Source organism: Adelges cooleyi, unplaced genomic scaffold (genome assembly GCF_023614345.1).
Source record: "Adelges cooleyi isolate 19-005CV unplaced genomic scaffold, UGA_ACOO_1.1 ACOO_flye_CR_arks_rails_tigmint_CR_PRNA_9, whole genome shotgun sequence".
In the NCBI taxonomy this organism is placed as follows: domain Eukaryota; kingdom Metazoa; phylum Arthropoda; class Insecta; order Hemiptera; family Adelgidae; genus Adelges; species Adelges cooleyi.
In genome coordinates this window covers 16,187,559-16,204,393 of record NW_026096579.1, presented here as the reverse complement: position 1 = coordinate 16,204,393, position 16,835 = coordinate 16,187,559, and the positions used below count along the sequence as shown (strand labels likewise).

At 31.7% G+C, this 16,835-nt stretch overlaps 1 protein-coding gene across 2 annotated transcripts in view; it reads right to left on the bottom strand.

Annotated features, from left to right (window-relative positions):
- LOC126846448 (leucine-rich repeat-containing protein 24) overlaps positions 1-13,612 on the bottom strand; it is a 116,618-nt gene extending 103,006 nt beyond the window's left edge. For both annotated transcript variants that reach the window (XM_050585843.1, XM_050585844.1), the window contains exon 1: positions 13,294-13,612. The gene's annotated coding sequence lies outside the window, so the exon portion shown is untranslated. The remainder of the gene's footprint in view (positions 1-13,293) is intronic.
- Between the last annotated feature and the right edge of the window lie 3,223 nt (positions 13,613-16,835).

The window sequence follows — 16,835 nt, the reverse complement described above, 5'->3', positions numbered from 1 at the left end:
AAGAAATAAAGTACCATAGTCTGATTCAATCTGTTGTTTTATTTCACCAAAAACGAAGAAAAAACCACTTGTAAATCGAGCCAGTAGTTTCAGAGATTATCCCGGTCAAAAGAACTGACCAAAGTCCAAAAATTTAAACAGTTCATAAAATTAAAATATGTTTATTTTTCAACTTAAAATTATTGTGGCGTGCTATGATTTTTTTAAATAAAAACAGTCGAATCAGTTCTAGATTGTTATAAAACACTATAAAACTTCAAAAACTCTCTCGCTAGTATACTAAGAATACCATTTCAAGCACAACACCGTCTTCACAATGATTTTTACTGATATTTAATATTTATATCATCTTAAGGTTCGCTTTGAAGCATTTTATTTGAGAGTGATTTCAAAACTCACAGCTGTTATAATAATTCTTACATTCTACAGCCATGTGATTACATCGACCTTACAATGTCCCACTTTACAAGTTTTTTTAAAATAAATTATTATCTTCTAAAATTTAACGTGTATACTATTTACACAACACTATAGTACCTATTAAAAAAAAAACCCCAGAGAAAATGAAATAGAATAAGTACATTTTTTTACTATCACATTTGAAGTTTTTGTAGAATTTCGTTCAACAAATTGAACAGTTGCGTTAAACTAGAAAGTTTTGTCGTTCTTGTAGTATTGTTAAAAATTAGGTTTTATTTTTTGCTATAATCTTGCCAAGTTGCGGGGTCAATTAAATAAACTTTCTTTTATTCCTTATAATATAATGTCTGCGGTAATCGTTTCAAATAAAAAAGCTGTAACTGTAGTAGTAGTTTTGATAGAAGAATTGAAGTGTACCTTTTAGTAATAAAATTGCATCATATAGGTGCAACTTTATAAACCAAATTTCAAACTCATAAATGTTTATTAACGCCGGGATAAGTGGCGTGAAACTCCTATAAAAAATCGTCATGTTCTATGACCGTATATTGAAAAATAATAACAGTTGTAAGATAGAAATACAAACGGCTTTGTTCAATCACTATAAAGTTCAGCTGTAAATTAATAACTAGCTTAACGTATCAAATGCTAAAGGTAAGCACGATTAACGGTTTTGTTTGAAGATAATATTATGTAAAATATATGTATAAAATATTTTGTGCTTGACAAAAAATAATTTTTTGCATACTTATAGACCGAAGACAAGGTCACGTAACGGAGTGTTATAAAGTTTTATACGCAGATAATATGTATTTTGTAACACTATACGGGATATAAGAATAGAAGGTCGTTCAGATTGAGATATTTTGAAAGTGCTCTGGGGTATTCTCTAAAACAGCACTACACCAACGGGGTCACCGCAAAATCCCATTTTTCTTGCTGTGTACAGTACTCACTTGAGTGTTATATTATACTCATATACAGACTTCCGGGTAAAATAGCCGGTCGTTTAGTGTTATCGTCCAACGAAATAGGTCCATTTACTATACACAGTTTTTTTTTCCTATTGTAATTTTAATAATCGAAAATCTTAATAATATTTCTATTCATAGTGAACGGGAAGATGTAATTTATTATATTGACTCACACACGCTATAGTATAGTAACCCTATTTAAGTTCGGGTCGTGTAATAAAATATTGATTTTTCTTACCATAATAACTTGTAGTTTTTTCACACACTCTTCGACTACTGGGCGGTGAATACATATAAGTACAATTGGTGGGAAATAATGCACTAGAAATACTGTATTATGTAACCAAGAAAGTAGCCGGTTACTCGTTAACATCAGAAACGGTGCGGGGAACGTCTGTTCGAGCGTTTAATTGACACTAACCAGGAATATACTGAAAACTTAGTAAGGTGAGTTGAAGTTCAAGTCTCGTGTTGCAACACATTGGCGTCACTAAAATTAATATAACTAACGAAAATCATCAAGAATGATGTTGAATATGTTCAAGGTATTGAAAAATACAGTAAATTGTGTATCTACAAGTAAAAAATAATTTCCAAAATATTCATATTTTCCTAGGAAATGAGTGTATTACTTTTCGATTTTGCCGTGGTGTTCCCGTTTATTCGGAATAAATTTGGACAGCAAATTTATAAGACAGACATAGTGAGTGAACGTCGTTAGTGGGGAGTTCGCCAAACCGCACGGCACGGCGTTTGCAAATTGTTTGGAAAATTTTTTTTTTTAACGTTTCACATCACCAGACGACCTAACCGAGCTCTGACGATTTGATCGTGCACGGCATTCTAGCAATAAGAATGATCCAGAAAAAACGTACGGTTGCAGGTCGGCCGGGCAAACGGGAAATAAACACTAGCGCGCCAGATGTTCAGTATTAATCTGTTTTAATAACGCCGAGACTTATACGGGGCTAATACGAGAAGGTCGCCAGAATGTCGGATTGCGGGATTTATAATACAGACTAAAAGGCTATTATTTTTGTTTTTCCTTCTGCCCTTATCCCCACCTCCCCATCCGGTGCGGTAGTAGGTGCCCCTGATTAAAGAGTGAACGGGCAGGACAAGCGGTTGTGTGCTGCCGGAATAGAAGAGGCTTTATCCGAGAGATTTATAGTGCACAGTTGAACGGGTACAACGAGCAATGGTGTATAACATGCACATTATGCCAAAGACGTGGCCACAACCGATAGGATCCGTAAAAAGATAATACTTATTCGGATTACAAAAACATTTTGTTTGTAAAACTATACAATGTTCACATAGTATAGTCGACTAACGCCAATTATTGTATTTTAATTTAATAACTAACCAAATTACCCTCTTAACAGCTGTTAATAAATTATTAAGTAGTAGCATAAAAAAACAACGAAGAAAATAATATAACAAAGGTGAATCACTTGGCTATTTTCAATAAACTATAATAAACGGTTGATAAAATAAATAATCTAAATTCTCCGATAGATTTGAAAAGATTATCATCACAATTAATATAATTTAAATTTAAAACGTTATCGCGCCAAATTAAATATACACATAATGTATTGTCCAGCCAGGATTGTCACTGAATAAATATATTGTATTTAATTTCATGATACACGTGGCCCAAAAACTGGTCATCCTGTACATATTGTAAATTATTCTGTAAAAACCGCCTTGAGAAATAAATTTACCCTACGCTATTTGGTTCCGAATCTCGTTGACTTTGCTAATTAATTAACGGCCAACTAATTAAGTCAGTCGTTGGATTTTAAGGTCAGCTGTTATGTACAGCCAAAAAAAAAATACCTTTCGTTTCCTATTGGTAGGAAAGAAAACATTGCATTTAATACCGCGATGTAAAAGGTAGTATAAAAAGATAGCATTGTGTACTACATATTTTATTAGATACCTATTAAAATATTAACTTTTATTTGCAATAATTTTGCATCAACTTATCGTTCATTCGTAATGCAATAAATATTATAAAAAAAAAAATATAATGATAATATATCAAAGTTTGGTTATCTGATTTTTTGATATTAACCATATTTTACGCGAATTTACATACTTACTGTGCACGTGTTATTCCTTATCTAGATGTTTACTTTTGTTTTATTATGCCTTCGTGTAATGTAAGTCGGGGTTCATGCGAAACGTGATATAAATTACTAAGTTGTAATATGTGCCAAGTATTAGCATTCATTCATAACAGCTAAACTTCCCTAAAGAGACGGCCTAAATAGTTTCGCACAAGTCGCTTGATTTCCAAGTCACCGAGTTAACTCAACTGGGTCGTTCTTCCTTAAAAATATTACCTACTATAAATTGCTTAAAAATAAAATCAAGTGTAACAGGTTTTACATAATAATATCAGTAGTTGTGTGTTATTCAATTCACTGTTATACAGTTTTACCAATATAACTCGTTAGTGCAGCACAGGAATCTAGCTATAAACTTGACAAAATATGATGTTTTCTTCTTGACAAATGTTTTTTTTTATTTCATCTTTCTATAAGAGCATAACGTTTTGAAAAGAAACTATCCCCATTTCTCTTCTCTGTGTGTGATTTCCGTGTTACCTACCGATTTCCCTCGAGACAGAAATAATAGAGGTCGAAAACTAAGCAACATGTTATTATTATTATTATTATTATTATTATTATTGTTGTTCATTGATGAAAGACATTTCACAACATTTTCGGTGGCACGCAATCGTATTGATAATGGTCTCTTTTAAGAGAAATTCCATTTTGACTTTCATACATTATTTATGTTCAGTTCTGTAGCAAAAATGTTTGTCTTAAAGTCCATTAACTTAGACGTTTGTAAAAATTGACTGTGACATCGCTGTTTGGATTATTTCAATAATATAATAATAATAATGAAAATCAACAATAAAACCGCAAAACGAGTGGCTTTTACATTTTATATTGTAAGTATACTGAGAAAGTATTGATTATTTGATATGGGTTTTTTAACACTTGTATACACACCGCAGTTACCGGGTTCTTCTCTCGAACCACACAACGCCCAAGAATGGCGACAGATTTTTATGCGGGATTTCCGCCGTCAACAGAGGTACCCTCTAGCCGCTCACGTGGATGGGCGGATGGTAAACTATGACGGGGGTACCTCTGTTGACGGCGGGAATCCCGCATAAAATCTGTTGCCGTTTTTGTTTATGGCACCGCTTATCTGTGTATTATATACGTTCCTACCTGTTTTAAAATCTATGCTCTAGCTAAGTCGAGCTAAGGGGAACTGAGGGAGAGGGTGGGTGATATACACGTTACCTGGACGTGTTTTCCTTAATAAAGGGAAAATAATAATAATAAAAAATAATAAAGTCCGCCTTGTGCCGGTCCAGCGCGCGTCCGGCAGATTTCGGGGTTTATTTTATGATAGTGAATCGGTCGGAGCCGCCGCCACAAAGGTCGGACAGTGTCGCCAGCAGAATTCCAAAAAGCTTGCTCTCCATATACTGCCGACCTCCTAAGCGATAAGTCTAAAAAGGGGTTCAATATATATATATATATATATAATATGTTTAACGTCAGTGTTGCACAAAAGACTCATACGGTATTCAGCGTACGTAGAGCCGAGCAATCAACCCGCACCAGCACTTTAATCCGCAAAGCAGCTACCCTCGCCCGACCGACGGCGCAGTGGGTATTTTATTAGCGCAAGGCCAAAGACCTATTATTATTAGTATAAAACACATTATTATTATTATTATTATTATTATTATACGGCGGTGTGGGCGTCGTGACTTGTAATCTGTCTTGGATAGGGTGGTGTGGTGGTGCCGCTCGGGAGACGTGACCCAATTGACCGGAAGACACTGTATGGTTGACGGAGCGTTTACCCTTTTTAATCAATATCAACAGCGTTGATAGGTAAAATAGATTGTGCCGCATGTAAGATACGGCGAAAACGTTGCCTACTGTATATAGAACTTCCGCCGTCATCAATATTCTTAGAGTCCCGGCCAAGCACAAACAACAGCCCGGTAACGGCTGCCGCAACAGTGACTTATTTTGCGTTAAACCTCTGCGTGTGTGTTAGTCTGTGAACTTTAAGTAATCGTAAATTATTTATAATACCGACCCTCGCGAAGTTTTAACAATGAAATATTAGTCTTAATATATTTCACCTAGATTTTTATAATCTACCGAATTACTTGAAAACAAAGTTTTCGAATTCGGCGAGACACCGCATTAATATACTTCCTTTGAATACATATTCTCATTTCCTTGCACATTTTACTCGGTTAACACGTTGGTGACACGTTTGTTTTTCACATAAATATGTATTGTTATTATAACTGTACACAACGTTTCTGACTTTGTCAGAAAACCGAATTCTACTTTTCCATCACAGAAATAAAATCACAAAAATACCAAAAATGATCATAAGGTTTACACCTTATTGTTAATAATTGTTAGGACGATAACAACAAAAAAAGTCATAACTTCTACATTTTTAACACACATCGGGTTCATCCAACTACATATAAACCGTACATACTTCAGACGTCTAGAACCAAAAGCGTTTAAAAATAAATCCAAATAAAATTATAGTCAATCATGACCGAAATTAATCAGTTTACTTAGACAATCAAACAAACACAATGGGAACATTCGAATCCCCATAGTAGCTATTGACACTCACATTGTCTGAATTCCAAGTTCTATTCTATAAGAATACATAACGTTGGTCTGATCCCGAGATAAGAAAAACAAATTTTTCAAGAAACCTTAGCTTTTTCGTTGAGGAAGCAATATACAATGTGATTCAGTTGCTTGGAATTGAATATAAATTGTATTCTGTCAACACAATTAGTTATATTTGCAACAAAGGTCATTGAACCATATCGCTTTTAAAATAAAAAATAATGATCCATCGCAAAAAAAGTACTTTTGTTAAAGAGAATTTTTATTTTTTAATATTAAAACGTTAAACGAGAAAATAAAATAAATTAAAACAGCGAGTTCAAATATGAGCAGAGTGTAATAATGAGTGCGCAAACGTACATTCAACGATTAAACGGTAAAACGGTTTACTGGCAGATCTTATTAAGCTGGATGTTTACACAAAATGAATTCACTTTTATCAGACAACAGAGATAGACTTAATTTAATCCGATTCTTATCGTTGATTAAGTTTTTCTATTGTTGTCTGCGCTTACTACTTATTAAGTTTTAAGCTCGAATTGTTTAATCAACATATAAATTGACAGAAAATAAATCATTTAAATTATACAAATTATAAAGTCATATATAGCTAGTTTAAAATGACTTTATTCTATTTTTAAAGATAGATTTGATAGTAGTTAACAACTTTTTTTGATTTATTTCAAATACAATACTATTATATATTTTTTTTAACTCTCTGACCGGTACAAAATTTGAAGCAAACATTTTCTCAATCAGGTCAGGTGTAAGTCAACAGTAGTAAAGTTCTATAACAATTATTCGAACTGACGTGCATTATGAACTTAACGAATTCACATGGTACCAACACAGTTTGTTTGAGGATTGTGTACAGGTTGTTGTACTCACATGTTTTCATTAAAATTAGTTATGCGGGTACCGATGATACCGAGAATGTTGAAAAACCACACGGCCCAAGTTTGTTTACAAAGTCGTTGAGATAATAATTATACTGTATGTTTTAATGGGTTTATATATAATAAATGACAGAGCTCTGCGAAAAACACTCTGAGGGAAGATCAGTCCACAGAACGATGCGGCTCTTGAGTATTTCACATAATATATTACCCGACCTCGTAATCTAATAATATTATATTACCTATACAACAACCATATCGTTGGGTATGCCTTTGCCCGTGCTAAATGGACGTATACGACCACCCAAGCTCTGTTAAGGGTGAATTCCACGGTTGTATATATTATAATAACAATATGTTTGCTTGTATTGTGTTACTGTGCTACATTCGAATTCTCTGCGGGCAATGTTCATAACCGTTAATGTCATATCATAACCTCGGTTTGTGTAAAACACATGTCCGCATATCCGTTTAAATGTTAACGTTCGGTTGTTTCCAGGTCTAAAAGCGCCACGGGAACCTGTTGAACGATTTTAATGACAAATGACAAATGAGCCTTTGTGCACACGCTAATAATGAGTTGTCAGTGGTTACATAATAATAATAATAATACTAACGTTATGGACCTACACTGCCACAGAAGCTATTGAAATATTATCATTGTACACACAGCGGTCACTGAACTCAATATAATATATTCAGACTGAAAAATATCTCGACCCGGGAGACAGCCATTTTGTGTACCACAATTTTATAGAAAGTAAAAATGCTACGTTACTTTTCCATGATACATATTAAAAATGATAGATTAGGTCTGTGGTCATATATTTGAGAAATCATAGAAATGTTAGGTTAGGTGATGATTACGTCGTGATGATAACTCCGTCAAATGTATTTTGATAAATCATAGAAGGAACAATTAATATCATGAACAATTCATGGACATTTTCATAGGTAGCCGACTATATATAGGCAATACGCGTTCCATATAATGAGTTCAGCAATAGCGGTTGACGGTTAAATATAATATGGGTTGCTAATTGACTTTTAAAAACTACCCTAAAAATTCAAATGATGATTGAAATTTGTTTTGATAATTTGATGTGATAAAATATTTATATGAAACTTTTTTTTTTTTGTTAAATAATTATTATTTTGTTTTTTTGGCATTATAAAATTGTGCTCTCTCTTTTGGACGAAAATGTATGTAAAAAGTGCTCTTGTTCGGCAAAGCCCGAATTGCTACATATACCAAAATTTTATACCACCGCTGTGGTAATCGTGTAAACAACACTGGTCGGCCAACTGGTTAATTATGTTATCGCAAACTCGAGAACAGGTCAACCGCGAAATGTGGATACCGGAGATTTACTTACCTCCCGCGGTCGAGGGGTTACAACAAGAAAGCGTAGTAGTTCTAAGAAACATTTAAAACGCAAAAGTTCTTTGCGTTCTCGTGCACAGTGTACTTCTGTACATCAGAAAACTACTTGCTCGACTTATATTACAATACATTTTTTAGGTCGGTTAAACTTACAGTGGAAACGCCACCGTCATTTGCGTTAGTTCGAGCATCGCTGCCGAGGGATCTTTTCATTCAGTTTGACTTTAATGATTGGTCTTACCGCGAAACGCTAAGATGGTCATATATATAATATACTTTTTTTGTTCAGTTTTGCAGTCGTTGTCGAGTGTTTGCGAACCGTTCGAACTGAAATAATTCCACTCGTTCAACAACTATGTCTGAATGGTTTTTTTTATATGTAATTAGCAGAATTTTTTTTTATTTTCATGTCTCGCGTTACAGCTGCTAGACCGGACCGATTAATATATACCGTTATTGGTTTCCAAAAGAGAGAGGGGTTAAGTGTCGAGCGAGCCGACTACCGACCACCAAGGTCTGTAGATCCTCCCCGGGGGAAGAAGAAGAAGTTACAGCTGATAAAGTCGTTAAACGGAACTGGCGTCTTAATGTCTGTTAGCATGCTGGCGCACAACCATTATGCACGGTGCGTGGTTTTGCAAAGGGCGCCCAGGTATGAAAAGTCACGATTATGTAGATTTAACGGCTTCATTCTTTCCAATGCCGTTATGCCGATCAAGTCAAAACGTCATTAAAGCACACAAGTAAGTTCGAAATTCGCCGAGTAAGCACACCGATACACGTCGAGATATTCCATAAAATATAATGACTTGGAATGCTTTTTAAAGTCACTCGCTCGTTAAATGTAATTATATTATTTTCCAGAGATAAATAAAACTTTGTACAATTCATTCTTCACCACCGTGAAATCATCAATAAATATTACAATGAAATTTTCTACAAAACATCAGCGTGTCCAAATAAGTTGGTTCGATCGTTGTACATTTTTCTATAAAAGACATATTTTTTACTCTTTGTTCTTTATCTAAGTGTTTTTACAGTATTTAAGGTTTAACAATCCGTGCCTTATTATATGGGGTTTTAACCATGATAAACATGACCGACAAAAATTATTTTAACATTAATGATTGCATTTTGTAAATAGGAAGTATTGTATTATAATATATACAGTGAGGGGAAGTCATGTGATCAACAGTTCCCCCTCGTTGGTTCTGTATAAAAAAAAAATGTTTAAACACTATACAGTTTATTACTATACATTATATTTTCATGTAAAATTTAAAAATATGTATATATATTTTATATTTATTCTATCGCAAAAAAAAACAATGGTGGAATGTAAAATTTTACAAAATACTCGTATGTACTTTGTGATAATATGAATTTCTCTCAAACGAGAATTAGTATTAAGTTTTTAATGTCTTTGTTATACAATTTTTATTTCCAGACACATTGCGAAAGCTCTCTATTTAAAGAGTTATAAGGATATTTAAAATATTGTCAGCCAAAAAACTATCACAATTATTACATAATTAGATTGGTAAAATATAAACAAAAGTCTTCCAGAAGTATGATTTCATTTATTATTCCTTTGCAAAAAAAAAATTACTATTAAATCCGTTAATATCAAAAATAATTACTATTAACGTGATCCTTAAAAAAAGCTTATACTGATCATTAAGAAAAACTTTTTTAAAAAAAAACTTAATCCTTGCCAAAATATTTTAATGGACTTTCTCAATGTCGTTTTAATTTTTGTTTTTGAACTCTGCAGATGATTGATTTAACTAATGTAATTATACTATCTCATAATGATAAAAAAATTAACTTAGTTTGAATTATGTTCGTAGAAATGAGAAACTTTTGATTCAAACAATAAAATAATGTTAACCCTTTTGAAAATAACTTTAATCTTATTATAGTTTTTTATATTCGTATTTAGCTTAAAAGGGAAATTATTTTTTATTGGAAACAATGCTATTTTACATGTACATTTAAATATAAACTATTTGATGAATAAATAAAATGGAAATTTTATTTATAAATTACCTATCACAAACTTTATTTTAGTGCGATTGTTCTTAATATATAAATCCGTATTATAATTTTTTAAACTTTAATTTAGGTTCCAATCAAATAACATCCAACAAAGTTTTGATTATGTTTATGGTTTTAATATTTGTGTTCTGTATGGTTGATAGAACGCAGAAGCTATGATAGGTATTTCAAACGCTGAGGGCACTTGTTCTCACAATTCAACATTGTTGAAATTTGGCATAGTCCCGTTTATAGAATGTGGGATTGCCAGGAACAAACTTTTTTTTTTTAAAAAAGCTAAAATAATTGTGGTTGAAGCAAATAGTAACTGTGTTGTTAACGGGCCACATATGTACTTTTTCCATAATACAGTGAACGTCTAGAAACATATCTAACCTAACCAACCTAACCTACACTACAAGAGTTTCAGTCTTAACGCCAAACATTACAAAAGACACGACATACTTTTGCTGTGTTACACCGTGGAATTGACTAGTTTTCTTCTTTTCTACAAAGACTTAGAAACAACACAAGAAGATAAATCTCTTGTTAGACGCATACAACTAAAGAACATGTCAAACTATCAAATCAATGTACATTTGTAAGTACGCGCCATGACACTAAGGTGATTTAAAGATAAGCGCACCGGGGTATTTTCTTTGGAAAAAAACTTGAGTCATAGAAAAAGTTTAAGTTTAATTTCACGCAAACATATGTTGTTCGGACGTAAGTAATTAATTTTTATTTTCGATAAAATAATATTACAGGGACTCCCGTGTATGGATAAGTAATAAACTTGTGTTTCAAACCAGTGTTTCATTTTATATAGGTATGTATAAACGGAGCTTTTTGTTCTCATGGCGCGTTGAATTCGTTGAAATGAAATATGAGGTACGCAGTTATGTTTATTAAAACTTTTATTAGCCATACATACATTTTATCAGAATTTATGTTCGTTTAAAAAAAAAAAATGCAGTCTGTCCATTCATTTCTATATCGTCGAACTGTATGAAAATAAAACTAGAAGCCACACACATATTCGGCCTGATTGGTTGGCCTGTCTGATAAGTTTTGTATTTGATTGATGTATCAGCTACTAAATTAAGTGTGCGTCGCAAAAATATATGTGTGTGTGTATGTGTATGTGTTTGTGTATTGATCCACAACAATAATGAGATTATTAATATTGACTAAAGTTTTGAAATTGTTCGAAACCGTTTCCATAGCTGCAATACAGCGTTTTTTTTACAATAATAATATTATACATTTAGCCTTTTATCTTGTAAATAATTGTAAAAGGGAGAATGGAGGTTATTACACTGTTATAAAATTGCTAACAAATAATTTACATACTATCTTGTTTTGTATGTTAAATTTCAGATAGTACATATTTAACCGTATCTTCTTTTTACTAAATACATTATGCTCGGGAAAAAATAAAAACATATTTTCCGTGAATAGAATTTAATGAATCCAATGACACCGCTATAATACATGTACACTGATAATTAAAGTAACTAATTGAAATTGTCTATAGCGCTGATTAATATTGTTACACATAATATAGTAATATGAATAATAAAAACAAAAAATTCAGTTTTTATGAGCACCGGGTATGGTTAATTACAAAAAATAACCGAAGAATGTAGTTAATTTTTTAAATTTAAATGCCTTACATTATTTTACCAGTGCGATTAAAAAAAATTACTGTAATATTAATGAAGATTAATCTAGAAAAATATGGAAAGAAAAATATTTAATAAACACAATTAATACTTCATCTGCCAAATTTGGTTAACACTCTTCTTATATTATCGTTCATGGTTTTGCAATAATAAGTATAATATATGAAGTACACTATATAAAGTTATGTCATATTTACTATTTATGTGTACAATTCAAAGAACAAACAACATTTTTTAAATAAAAAAAAATCATACCTTGTCCGTATAAACTAAGAAGTATACTTCGAATTGTATTATTCATTATTAAAAAATGTACGAATGAAACCGCCAAAGAAACACTTATAATATTTCTATGTAGGCTCATTTTTTAAAAATGAAAATAAAATAAATGTTTATTCTGAAAATGTAACTCCTAAAGAATTTGCGGAATACAAAATAATGATAAATTATAATATCATGTTGAATACCTTCTAAGAAACACTATAAAATCATTTCCCCGAATGATACGTTTTACAAGAAATTCAATTTTATTAACCCGTGTAGGTAAATGTATATATCGTTAATACCGAGTATTGTTCAAATGTTGAAACGACAAAGCAACCATATTAATTTATGTCGTACTTCATGTTTAATACCGTAGGTATTATTTACCCACTTGTTTACACACTAATGGAAACGGGGATAAAGTCAATGGAGAAAACTAGGTACCTACATAAAAATGAATACATTATTCAATTACAGTCGGTTGTTTGTTCGGCATAATCAAAATAATACGCATTACCGGTTTCTATCGTAGCTCATTGAAAAGTGATTGTCGATAGTGTATTAACCATGTTATACGATAACCCAATAAGTATGTAAGAAAGTGGGAACAAGAATATCCGAGTAGTAACATGTACTATGTTCGATTGTGAATGCAGTGTACAGAGCTAATAGACGTATACATATATTGAATAATTGCTAAATATGAATAAAATAACCGATTTTCCAAAACAACTGTCAATACACTTATCGGTTATTAACGTTTTAAGTGCATTAATTAATAACGATGTGTGTATTTTTTGTTTGTACATTGTATCAATGACCATTTCTGGTATTTAAACGGCACAAATTAAAATTACACTCAAAGTATATAATTGTTACCATGTAATTATTAGAAACTAATGAAAAACATTACTGGAGACTTACCCGCTTTAACACAGCGCCTTAAGTAGTAATTATTGTTGTGTACTCCCGAGGGTGCGTTGCCTATTATTGCACGCCAATAATAATATTATCTCTCGACACACTGTCAAATCCACCGTGGGTGTATCGCAAACAGAAAAATGCACTAAAACGTTTTTTTTTTTTTTTTTTGACGATATTTTCATATGTAAGTATACTCGGACAAAAACCAAAAAAACACCCTTCGGTTGTGAAAAAAAAAAAAATTAAAAAAATAACCGGCGACAACCGGCTGTATAGGAAGCGTGACGCGACGGAACGGCGATGGTCTAACGACGTTAGGTACCGGCGACAGGGTAAATAATAATGGCCTAGGGGGTTGAAATCCCCATTTTGTGAGGGTGTGTGTGCTTCTCGGCGACGGCGGTTTCCGAATCCACCCGAACGTCGTCGCCTCTTATTATTGGCCGGGCATCCGTCGACTGGCAGCAAGCTTCGGCCCCAAAGTGTGTGTGTGTGTGTGCAGTATTGTGAATTTTGTGTATGTACGTTTCTGTGTGTTAATTATTATCATTTCTCGTACGTCTTGCCCCCCCCCCCCCAACCGAGTATAAACAAGGATTTAATCGAATTATCATCACATCCAGTCTGCCCACTACCCTCACCTTCCCCGTCGATGCTTCTCGGTTGTCACACCTTGTGGCAAAGTTGATTTCAGTACAAATCTACAAGGATGAGTACAAATACAATAATATATCTGCCGTTAAAAGAATATTGCCATCGTTACTCGACAAGCGTTTGCATGCACTTTTTGGTCTACGGGAATTATTATTATTATTATTGTGTATTTAGCTGAAAGTGATAAAATCGACTTCTGAATAAACAACGCTTTGATGTTACAATAGGTAATAACGATAAACGCATTGAAATGACAATACCTAATGTGCGTACAATTGAATTTTTAGCATTAAACTTGGATACTATTGGGTTGATCGGCTATGTAATATACCTGATAATTTGTTGCTGTCGTTACAACATAATATATATATATATATAAAGATATAAAATATGCAACTCCTATTAGCATAAGGTTGTGATAGTAGAGAGTCAACATTCTAGTTTTTTATAGAATATGATACATATATAACGCCTGTACTTATGTACAGGCGTCTTAATTTTTATCTTGTATAATATATACATAGTATTATTTACAAATAAATAGACTTGATAGCGTAGTACAGACAGTATCAAAAGAAAAAAAAACAAGTACAATTGGTTATTTTACAGACTTATAAATGAAAAAAATTAAATGCAGACCTTTATTGTGATCTGAATAATTCTGAGAATATAAACTATTTTAATACCCCGCACAGTTCAATGTTCATATTTTTCTTATAAACCGTTGTCATTTGATTTTTTAATTATTTTTTTATATTATTGTAGCTAACAATGAAATGAAAAAATATTTTCAGATCCCCCGTGTCTGTTGGATTCAGTCACACACGCCATAGCAATGTTTTTTGGTTTTTCCTTAATAAAAAAAAAATTGTACATGGTACAGATTCATAAAAACAACAGAATACCTTCTCAGCTTAGCGTCGAAGCCAATATAAAACATTTTTAATAGGTTCGATCGTAAAATATGTTAAGACGATTCGTTAGACGGTACAAGAATGTCGGCGTTTAGTTTCCATAGAAACCTTAAAACGATTAAGCATTGAGTATATAGATTGAACCGATTGTACACAAATATTTAGGTATCCACCTTTAGGCAAATAATGTTTGTCACCTTAACACCAGTGTCTGAACTACTACGTTCAATGATATACATGTTCTTAACATATGTTTTCAAAATACCTGATAACACAATATTTAGATTCAGCATCAAAAATCCTATAAGGCAATGTTACCAACTCGTTTTCTCAGTTTTTGGATCACAAGACTTGATTCTAGCCAACTCAAATACGCTTGGTAATGGAAATGTATTAATTTTATAGAAAACCAATTTTTTTTATTTATTTAGGGTAAAAATAAAGAAATAAATTATTCATTTGAAACTTATCTTATTGACGTTTTCAGGAGTTGTAATAAATTTTAAAACTTCAGTAGTAACAGTGTACTTTATTACATTTTAAAATTTAAAAAAACTTATCACAATTAATGGTTATTGAAATTAAGTTCCAAAAATTATTTGTACAGTTAGTAGCTCTTATTGGATTTGATAGGAGGTAAATTAAAGTGTAATATTATTTTTATCCATCACTTTATTTAACGCTCTTCCATTTTGTCAAAAATTAATTCATTAACAAGAGTTTTATTTTTGTTAGATTTCACTTGCCTACTGTTTTAGATAATTTTGGAATACAATATTATATTGTTCCACTTTTGTAACTACTTCTTTAACAATTAGAAATAATCTTGATGTACAATATGTGCTTGTAAACTGAATTTTAAACTTTCAACTCGCATACATAATTTTGATTACATTTAACGAAGTTCAGCAAATATTATTTTTAACTTAAATGTGAAGTGGGAAGGCATTGCTTTAGTATTATTAAGCGATTTAGAAAACTTTAATTAAAAGTGAATAGGGAGCATGTTAGAATGAATCTGAGGATGGGATTACAGAGAGTTGCATAGTAATTAAGTGAGATTAAATAAAAGAGGTGAGTAGAAAAAAGGAAATATTATACATTAAAGAAAATTAAAATAAGTAAATAATTAAAGGTCGATAGAAAGATGAACAAATATTATTTTGTTGAATTAAATTTTACATGTATTTTAAAACTAGGTATTTCAATATTCATCCCAACGCAATGTTTTAATTTTAAACTAATATTGATTGGAGGTGTGTCCTAACCTCAATTTTTTTTACTTTATAACAATATTTTAAGTTAATAGAAAATGAGTTAAGAAGTACCTGAATAATTATGATTATATTGAGAAAGGCTGAAACTTAAAATCGATTCTCGGTGGCATAATTTCTTAAAACTACCTTTCTACTAGTTATGCTCATGTTGGTTGCAAAAATGCATATTGTATTCATATTTTAGTTGGATGAAATTTGTTTTAAATTTAATTAAAATTGTATTTATTTATGTATTTTAAAGTCCAGGCCTAATAAACATAAAACGATAGATGAAAAATATAAACAATGTTTTGTACATTATCAGATATAAATAGTATTTAGATTCGACGCGGAGCTGAAAAGGTATTGTTTTTACAATGATATGTTTTTATTTTTTATACATTTATCATAATCATGAATATCCGATTACAATAGATTGACTAGTTGATAACAAGTTTTGAACAAATATATTTTATGGAATTATTGGCATTTTAAGAAATAGGCTGCAGAAAAGACTATAAAATTGTCGTTATTAAATTATTTACAATAATTAAAGTACTTAAAAATTGTACAATACTGCGAATGAAGAATATAACAGAATTATACAATATACTTTAAGTTAAAATGTGTAATCTTAAATCAGGTATGTGGGCAAATACAAATTGTTCTATGTGCCAATTTCTGGTACTTATTTTAAATTAATAACTTATAAAATGTT